At 47.2% G+C, this 10587-nt stretch overlaps 1 pseudogene; it reads left to right on the forward strand.

The window, feature by feature from the left end:
• The window catches only part of LOC144180127 (uncharacterized), a 30124-nt pseudogene extending 19814 nt beyond the window's left edge, over positions 1-10310 (forward strand).
• Positions 10311-10587: the final 277 nt, after the last annotated feature.

Consider the following 10587-nt stretch of genomic DNA (forward strand, 5'->3'; position numbering starts at 1 on the left):
TTGGTTCTTCTTCAAGATTCTTTTGGGGCGTGCATTTCCCGGGATACAGAACTCTGGTTTCTCCTGTGCGGAGCCTGGCTGACTTATATTTTGCTGTTAATCTGAAGACACATAGTGTGGACCGGTATGTGTTCGTGGAAGAGCAACGTTTTTTATGTCTGTGGTGGATAATTTGAAGTCGAGGTTTTGATGGAAGCCTGTCTGCTTGCAAGAACAGGTTTAACCATAAGAGAAAACGAAGAACTGAGTAAAAATTAAAATATGTTTCGCCACCCGCGTGACTATCGAAATGTATTCTACTTTTGGTTTCTTGCTGGCTGCTTTTGGCAGATGCTTCCTAGAACTGTTGGTAGAGGGCAATAAAGTGTGTAGTTCATAAACGCTGAGGCTAACGTTTAGGGTAACGCTCAGGGTAAAGCTCAGGGTAACGCTCAGGTTAGAGTTGAGTAACGCTCAGGGGAAAGCTCACGCTAGCGCTACCCTCTGGGTAGCGTTCTTGGCCCCTTACGTTTTCTAATTTACTGTAGTGATATTGTCTCGATAATCGAAGAACCCATCCAAATTCGGGTTTTCACGAACGACTGCGCTCTTTTTAATGATACTGCAATCCTCTCCTGGAGATTTAAATGGGGCATGGTACTAAACCCCGAAAAAACTGCGTCCTTTCGGCTCACCAATAGGCGGAATCCTCACCAAATTTCGTACTGTCTCGCAGTCATCTGGATACCTGGTCATCAATCTCTCGAAGGTAATGAGGCGGCTCACGCCGCTGCCCGCGCGCTTATACACCGGGCCATTACCATAGAGGGACAAACACCGCTTGCGGCCCCCGAAACAGAAGCGCTTGTCAGGTATGCTGACATTCTCATTTACTACCGTCAAGGCCGAAGAACCTTTCCGACTGCGCATTCCCAGTTAACAAGAGCAGAAGCCACCACCCTTCGAAGAGTACAGACAAATACGTACCCCCGCAGAACCCTACTCCATACGATTTACCCCATCCAATACCCGTCTACCTGCAATTTCTGTCCAACGCCCGGTACACTGTACCACCAGATTTGGGAGTGCCAGAAGACCCCAGGCCTTGCCCCAATAATCTCCCCCTTCTACAAGCAGTGGGCGAACCGCCTGACGAGCCCGGACCTTGGGATCCAGTTTGAAATGGTGAAGAGGGCCTGCACCGCCAGCCGAGGTCAGGGTATCTCGGAATAGGGAAGCCCCCCCCCCCCCCCCCTTCTCTCCCCCCGGGCGGATGCTCTAAAATCTGCACCAGCTTGACAAATGAAGAGTTATTCATTATCATCATCATCGCAGGAAATCATTGAAACCAAGTTCAGGAATGTAAATATTTGGGCATAACTTCAACAAATCATCTAAGCTGAAATTCACATATTACTAATGATTCTTCCTCTTCCTATGGTAAATTATGTTTACTTCGGCATAAGCTTCGAGACGCTCCCAACTAATGTTAAACTACTTGCAAATACAACGTTAATTAGACCTAAACTGAACTATTATTGCGCTGTTTGGGAGCCTCACACAACAAAGAATATTGACTTGTTAGAAAAGATCCAAACAAGAGCTATTCGGTTTGTTTGTTCAAAATTTCATCCCACAGATTCAGTTTGCGAGCTCATGCGTACAAACAGAATTCCAACATTGCAGTCCAGGAGACAGTTTCTTCCACTTACATTGTTGTATTTACTTTATCACCACAAACGTGTTTTGTACAGGAGTTTCTTCTTGAAACCCCTTGCTACTCACCGTACGCGTCATTCCCATTCTCTGTTCTGTTCTTAACCACAACGTTCGCCTCTACCAATCTGTTTAAATTTTCTTTTTTCTCCTACACAACTATTGATTGGAACAATACACCCGAATATTGCCTTAACTCCCTGGGTTCATTACAAGCAAATGTTTAGTTGTGTCTTTTTAGTCGTGCCTAGCGTACACTGTGTTATACTTCTTTTCTTGGTTCTGATTTTTGCTGTTTGCCATTTGTATTTTTGTACGGTTTATATGGTTAGCACCTTATGCCCCTCCTGCTTGGGCCGCCATGGCCTGAACTATGTTGTAAATAAATAAAATATATCAATATAAAAAAGGAAGCAAAACCGAAGATTTTACGCCTTGTTTGTATGATGTGCGTCCACCCACTTGCACCTTCGTTGAGTGGCTTAGCCATCCTATACCGCGTGCTTTGAAACTGTCTCTTTCTGAGCTACTTTAAAGCTGCACAAAATATGTATGTATAGATTGCGGGCACTTACATCAAAGTTTTTTGTTATGTCGGGTATGATTTGGTGGGTTTCCCAAACAACAATGGGGCTGTCCGCAGAAGGATCGCCTATCAAAACCGTGTATTCGCCCGCCTTATCTGTGATTGAACCCTGCTGGACACAACGTCGACCATCAAGGAATACCTGAAAAAAATTTGTGTCAGTTACATCGGAAGTAGTTCCTCGCTGGATGCTTCTTATTTAATTGTGGTTTTAATGTACCGGAAACTTAAATGTGAACGCAAGTTGGCGGGAAAAGCTTTTAGCATGCAGGGCAGGTTAGTTCTTAAAAGGGACGCCAACTGTTTTTCGATGACTGTTTGGGCTCCAGCTCGTATGAAAGCCAGGGATGTAGGAAGCTCACCATGGGCGCCGGCGGGCCGTGCAAAAGGCGCACCTGCCCCCTACACCAGCTTTTCCCACACGCCCTCCTTTCCCTACTCGTCTCAGTCCGGATGCTCCATTCGTGCGTACGTACTTTCCCTCTGACATTGGTGATAATAAACTTTTCAGAATGTTCGATGTCACCCCAGCGACAAAATAGAAGTGACGATGGGCGGACATTGGTGTTTGTCTTTATTCAGCGAGAATGCAAGTAGAGGCCAGTAGGAGCGATCTAAGGCTACCACCCCTGAAAAAGTCAACCATGGAAATAGTGGCCCTGGCCTTGTTCCTTAAAACCGAAGTCCTCTCTCCGGACGAATTCAGGATGTAACTTGTCCATCTCCTTATTGACTATGCCTGGGTTATTTAATAACGACAGCTTCGTTCACGCAAGGTACTGAGCTACGCAAGTGCTGTTTCGAATGTGTCCAACGGCTGGGTTCTGTGCACTTGGCTTCTTAGGAACTTTCCGATCGGCAGCTGCTGTTTACTGTTGGAACGTAAACTTGCTTCGTCCGCGCAGCCTTTCCAAAATTGCAGCGCATGGGCGCGAGAAACCAGGTTCTGGTGAATATGAAATTCATTACGACACCGCGGACCCCCGCCATGTTCAACACAAAAGTGCCGGCTATCTCAGCATCAGCAAAAAAAGTCTATTCGCGGGTGGCAGGGTGCTTAGGCGCATCTTTTCCAGCTCTGTGCTCGTGAACATTGCTGCGTGTCATGGTCAGTAACTGTTTTTCACCTCACTTGCCACCGCGTTTCCTCCGTATGTGGTGGACCTGCATGCGAGGTTGCTGCGTCACCTGAACTCGCGCTTTTGGCTTCCGTTCACGGTCCTTTTCTTCCTTCCAGCTTTTTTTGCACCGCCGCACCAAGCGGCAGCGACAGGGCAAATTGGCTGCACCCATGTTTGGCAGCCATAGCGTCACCAACTCACTCCAGCAACCCTTCTCACCTGAACCACTCATGGCCTCAATGTGCGCCTCACAGCGTAAATACGGAAAAGAGACCCAAAGACCAGATCCCGCCCTCCGGGCGCGGAAGTGCCGTGACTCAGAAGGCAAAGTGAGCTCGCGTCTGGGAGCGTCCTGGAGCTGTTTTATGCAAACGCGTTGACACTGCAATACTAAAATGGTCATCAGAAGCATCTTGAAACGAAAACCATGATTCTCATTTTAGTGTTACCCCGGCTTGGTAAAAAAAAATCTTTTCGAGCTGGTTCACGATCCCCGAAAGTGAACATGTTTTAATACATGGCTGCACCTCCGCAATCTCCGGCATCGAAGGACGCCATCTCCACTGCTTAGACCTCAAGCCAACTATTTTAGATAACCTTCGTCAGACCCAAGAGTACGGCTCCAGTCCTTGCTACTCAAAACTTTTACGTACAACCACTTTCTCAGCAAAAGACTGATTGACGCTGATTCATTACCTATTTCTCTATTTCGCTGTGAGTTTTACTGAATATTTTTATTCCAAACTTTCTTGTTCTACATGGCTGCGTCTATGCCATCGGCCATGAAGCTGTCCTGCTAGCGTACGACATACATGCTTGTGGACAAAAAATTATTGTGCTTTTCCTGACATTTCACTCCTCAGAGCAGGTTTAGGTTAACTTCACTGAAAACTGCCCTTTCAGGTTTAATCTTGCGTAATGAATAGGCCCGTTGGGCCCACATCGGGAAACCGGATGTTCACGTAATTAAAAAGCATCAGTGGAAAAATGCAGCATACACCGCAATAATTTGTTCGGTTCTTTACACTTTGCTAAAAAGTACACATTTTTTTTGTTTAACGCGCCGACGCAACGCAGGCGATGAGGTGCGCCGACTCCGGACTAATTTTTACCACCTGTGCATCTTTAGCGTCCGCCGAAATCTCGTACACACTCGCGTTTTTGCTTTTCGCCTCCATCAGAAAGGTGGCCGCTGCGAAGGTACGCATTCTAAATGGACGCAACGGACAGTTTCAAGCCGCAAAAGCACATGTGTCTCGTAATCAAAATAATCAGCGAGCACTGCGCAAAAGTGAAGGAAGACGAGCAGAAATGACAGCTGGGAACAAACGCCAATGTCCCGCTAATATTTCATGCCGAATTCGTCATCAAACACTGCAGAACTCAGAAAGAATATTTGTAGTATCTTCAAACCAATACACTGTCTATTCTCCCGTAGCCGGTAGAATTTCTGATAATAGTTTCTTCCGGAAGTCGCCTCATATTGGCTATCGGAAGTCACATTACAAGCTACAATATATATTAGTAATAGTAATAGTTTATTTCATCTCTTGAAATATACAAATCAACTTCGGGTCAGCCTAAGCCATGCAAGGCTTTTATGGCTGTACCCGGCAGTCAGTACAGGCAATAAATGGTATTAGTTTGAGGTAGAAAAAACCGGAAAGAAATCGATCGACAGTTTTGTGTTCCGGCCCAGTAAATGGTTAATTGTCGTCGAAGTTTTTCTTGGGCAGAATGGATTCTCGTAGAACGATTTGTTATAGTACGAACTGTTCACTGATATCAGCAGATCTGTAACTTTATTTCGCATAGATCTAAACTACATCTTCAACGCGGGATTACAAGAGCGCTTACAGCGTGCCCAAAGCGCGTCTTTTTCTTGAATAGCTTGCCTAATTTCGTTTGTTACCCAAGGGCTATTCATCGTGTGTTTCTTTAATAGCACGGTTTTTTTGTGCCTCTTGTTTAAGTTGTTTTAATATTATTAAAAATTTCTGATACAGGTCTTGAAAAGTGACCCTCTGTAAGAAATCTTCCCAATGAAAATAAGCTGCGGATTTCTCACGTTTCACTATGTCAAGGATAGCCAGTTACTGCGCCGTAAGATGTGCCCTGTTCTGCTCCAGAGAGGAAAGATGACAACCGACGAAATAATGGCCGGCCAGTTTCTGCTCGATAACAGCAGCGGTAACTTCAGATATGGGTGCTCTAATGTTCCCATGTCTCTAATGTTCACATATCTTGGCACCCGTACGCCAACTGCCGGTAAAACGCCGGCAATTTAACGATCATCCATTACTAGTTATAGGTTGAGGTCTTGGCAATTTAGTCATAATTTCTGCACAGCCGGTGACAGCCAAGCGTTAAAGAGTGCGACGATAGGCTGCCGCGCAATCGGTCGCTCCATGTCACTGTAGGGAACCAATGCCATCCCGAGCGTATTGTTTTAGAATTTCATAGATTAGCTAAGTTGAATAATTGCAAATATCATTGTGATTTAGGTGTTTTGAATAGGGGTGATGCAAGGTGAGCTTGTCGAAACATGTTTGGCATGATAAAACATGCAGGGGGTTCGAGATGGTGTCTTGGCTGCGATGTGGTCTGCTCGTATTCCAGACTTCGCCATTTGAGCAGGGGCCCCAAAGATGGCGCGGTAGAATTACTTGGTGCCGAGACCGCACTCGCCGACAGTCGATTTCCGAAACAATCCAATTTGATTGTGTAATAATCGGATAAGAAAATACATGTTTATCACGCTGCCTCGACGTCGTGTTGGCTGCATTGTCAATGAATCAGGTTCTTGACGGCGAGCTTTCGCACACCGTTTTGAGTGCGAATGCACTTTATAAGCGACCCTGAATTCCGTTGACCGCCGTCCGTCCACATAGCAACAGCTGCGGGTGCGCGCGCTCCTCGTCTTCCTTGGCAACGGGGGGAGATGGGCGTGCGCTGCCCGGCCGCTGACATAACACATACCCACGTGGGGGATTGGCCAGGAATCTCCTCGTCTTCCTTGGCAACGGCGGGAGATGGGCGCACGCTGCCTGGCCGCTGACATGGCACATACCCACGTGGGGGATTGGCCAGGAATCGGGCGTGAGAAGGGCTAATGCACCCGCTTAAAGGAGTACTGACACGAAATTTCAAAGCTGAGATCCGCTGTAGCGATCAAGTACAACGACAACACAAATAGGTGTCTGTGCATGGCACATACCCACGTGGGGGATTGGCCAGGAATCGGGCGTGAGAAGGGCTAATGCACCCGCTTAAAGGAGTACTGACACGAAATTTCAAAGCTGAGATCCGCTCTAGCAATCAAGTACAACGACAACACAAATAGGTGTCTGTGAATAAATGCATCCTTCTTTCTTTGTAGTTGTGTGTGTGTGTGTGATCTCTCTATCGCGAACATTACCGAACCGCGCAAATTCAACTCCTGCATTCGCACTTTCACATTCTTCCCCTCGGGGAAATGCGGGGAAGTTTTTTCGTTCTATTATCGCCATCTATAGAGCGAAAGTTTTATGCGCTGTACCCCAATATCTGCGCTTCAAATTTACCGTAACTGCCGAAACTATCACCGACCGCTACGCAAGCCGCACTTGGCCGGCACCAGTCTCGTGCACCGGTGAAGCACTCGATGGGCTTAATGTCGCGTTCCCCGTAACGGTAAATAAAGGCTTAACGAACCAGCAAATCATTTGTTGTGCACGCGGGCACTACTGATGGAAGTTCTTACCGGAACTTTCTAACACGACGTTCGAGCGCCAATAGGGGTGACTTCGGTCAGAAATTATTTTCAGAAATTCCGCCGGCTGCCGAAAGAACACTGCCTTCTCACCCCTTTAGACACCCTGCTACGAGCCGGGGAAGAAAAATTTGGGGACATCCCCGCATTTGCTTTACCTTACTTCCATCACCCAAAGGCGTGGAGGGAACCAGCAAAATTTCAAGACCTGCGAGCCAGTTAAGAAGTTCTGCCATTTCGACAACTTGGAGAGTGAACGTCAGCTTTGGCATCGGTCGTCGGGAAAGACGGACTTCAATGGAGACCTGTGTAATATTCTAGCATTCACTCGATCTCTCCACTTTAAGTCGCGCTCTGCTAACACTAATCAAAATTATCTCCAATCTACACTGCCAAGGTGGTTGTACAGCGAAGCTGTAAACGACATCCAGAAGGCATTACAACGTCACTGGAATTTCACATGCACCTGCGCGGCCGGCGACTCGGCTTGCGCCGCTACTTCGTGCACCTACGAACAGTGAGCCACACACAAGCGAAGTGCACTTTGTAGCTGCATCGCTTGGTCGCCTTCTCGGCTTCACGATGTCCATACGTGACACCATTGTCGCATCTCTTCTCGACGCCGCTCCTCGTGTGCTCTTAGGGCCATCTCTATATGTGGCCTTGCCATAGCCCCGTAACATTAGAAATGCAATGCCTTACTAGGCGGGCCCTTTTATATACATCTATGTAATGTAGTTGCGTTACGCCCATAGTTAGAAACTGTGCTGTCGCAAACCTGCGCTTTCGCTCATATTCAATATGGGTATTGGCGTCACGCCGCCTGTGATGTTATCAATCATTGTGTGCTTCCCATTATTAATAGCTGCCTTATCATCCAGCTGGTATTTGACATCACACCACGTCTTTGCCTACCGCTTTCTACTAAAAAAAACGTTACTCCTTGTTTCGTAAACAGCCGACGTTAAGCCTTCTCTGGAGCAGCTTATGCAACCGCAATTGTAAGCGGGAAACACATGCTGCATGCTTCGCATTGTCCACATGCGCCTTATCATCCATAATGCGATTTTGATGATTGTTTTGTGGTGACGAGCAAAGCGCAAAAAGTACGCAAGAAAGGAAAGAACACATAGACAAGCACTGTGTGTCCTTCTCTCGTATTTGTGTACGTTTTGTGCTAATTAGTTATCACCTACGGAGTATTAACTTGCCCAGAAGTCCGCATTAATCGGTTATTTTGTAATCTTCTCTATTCAAATGACTACTGAGCTGTATGCTGCATTCCTGATACGCGCGTGAGTTTTCGCCCACAAATTTTTCGCCGACGTAGTTTTTGTCCACGGATTTAAAACCGTTGGGGGGTAGAGATATACAGTTTTGGAGAAGTATTCCCCGCAACGACGTGTTGCCCATGTCGAGCGTTCTTTTAGCGCGATTCGGCAAGTTGAAACGTAGCCTCGTTCGACGATGTGTAACAACCATCTGTCTAGTCTGTAAACCGTCACTGCATCGCGAAAAAAGAGAAAAAGTAGGGCAAACAGCTTTTACAGATATATCCACTTTTCAAGGCACACACCTACAGACGTAGGGGGCTTTTACAGACGAGGGAGTGCAAGGTTGGGTATTCGAAAACAAAAACAATTTTTTTATAATCATGAATAATACATGGTCGTTCGGTCGGCGCAAGACCTACGCCTTGGATCGTCCTGTTCCACAGAATGTTGCTGTTATGTACGACAGTAGTTTCTAGTTTTCATGCATGATCGGTAATACACAATTTCAAACTTGAAATCCTTCAGAGTAGAAAACACCTTTCTTCATTCTTGTACATGACATCGCCTGGATGCCGTGTTTTTTTAGATTACAATTATTAACGACCTCTCCCCGCTAGTCCTCCTTTCTCTCCCTCTTTTTCGCGGTTCAACAGGTTCGCCCCCTCAAAACAAACTCCTGCCGACGCCCGTGGAGGCAAGCAAAGCACAACGAATTAGTAAATAAGTCTGGGGAAATAATTTTTATTTTGCACTAAACATTCGCTTATCTGTAATGTGTCGATATGTGGTGTTTAAACTGGACACTACCGTTCGTATGCCAACTCAAAACCTTGCAACAACCTAACAGTTTTTTACTGGCCCAAGGTTTTTTCTCGCAATATTGTGAGCTTTTTTTATTTCTGCTCCCCCATGTTTTGCAAGGATCACATTTCGAAGATGGGCTTAAAACTTCAACGTTGTGCTCCCGTTTTGGAAACTTTCCTTGGCTAGCGGTGGCCGGCAGCCCTCTCACATGGAAAAAAGCAGCTTGCAACGCTTGATTCTGTCTCGCTAGCCGGGTCGAACGAGACATGTCCCCGGGTTGCAATGGGCAGAAGGCCGCATCTTTATTGCAGCAGTGTTTACCTACGGAGCGGACAAAGAAGGGTGGGCACCCTTGCCTCACTATCGTATCATAAACTCTCACAAAATGTTAAGCTCTCGTTCACGGCATTTGCACAAAGATATCGTTGCAAGCCAGGTGTTCCGGCGTGTTGCGTTGTCGCTGCCATCTTCTTGGAAGTTGCGTAGCTGTTGTGCCGGAGATCGACGCCACAGGCAAGGACCCCGGCAAGCTGACTGGAACCTCATGGGCCGTAGTACATGGTGATTCGTTGTCACTGCTTTCGGGAATGTCTGGGCTGAAGGCCTCGCTGGTTAGTAGCAAATTTCAACGATTCCGTGGCAGCTGCCGCCCTGATGTCGTGACGTCGTAGGACCTGGGATGCGTACAAGGCATCAAGACATTAGCATTGCACGCCCAGGCTCCATTGGAACGCAGACTAACCGTGGCCCCTGTGTCGAGCGGCGCCAGAAGCCTTCCAGGGCGGCTGGCTTGGGAGCGCGTCACGATGGAGTGGTCCGCTCCGGTACCCATGTGCGGCAGGGTGTTGCGCAGTCTGCTGCCTTGCAATAGCTCCGCTGGAGCCATGCCGCAGTCTAGTGGCGTTGTCCTGTAAGCAGGGAGACCAAGCCAGAAATCTTGCTTAGCTTCTTACGTTTTCTTCACGATCCTTTTGATAACCTGGACGTCTTTCTCGGTCAAACCATTTGATTGCGATTATCCTGGACTGAATCTGACGGGTTTAAAGTCGTATGGACTTCAAACAGATCTGAAGTCGTGACGCGAAAATTGTGGGCTAGTATCTGTTAAGACGTCCAGTAGTATGCCGTGCCTATAAAATACGGTGCTCATTGCCTCAAAGACCGAGCTCGCCGATGTGTCACGCAACTGCTCCACTTCGGGAAAATTTGACAGGGCGTCGTATACAGTCGTATACGACGCCCTGTCGTATACTCAAGGGGCGTCGTATACTCAAAGTATACGAGGCGTCGTATACTCAAAGATATCGACGCCAACTTGCTTGCACGGCATCTTGGGAACCGGGTTCATAAGCAGAG

This window comes from Haemaphysalis longicornis, unplaced genomic scaffold, assembly GCF_048455015.1.
Source record: "Haemaphysalis longicornis isolate Haplotype H1 unplaced genomic scaffold, Haemaphysalis longicornis Haplotype H1 scaffold_4, whole genome shotgun sequence".
NCBI classification, from domain to species: Eukaryota; Metazoa; Arthropoda; class Arachnida; order Ixodida; family Ixodidae; genus Haemaphysalis; species Haemaphysalis longicornis.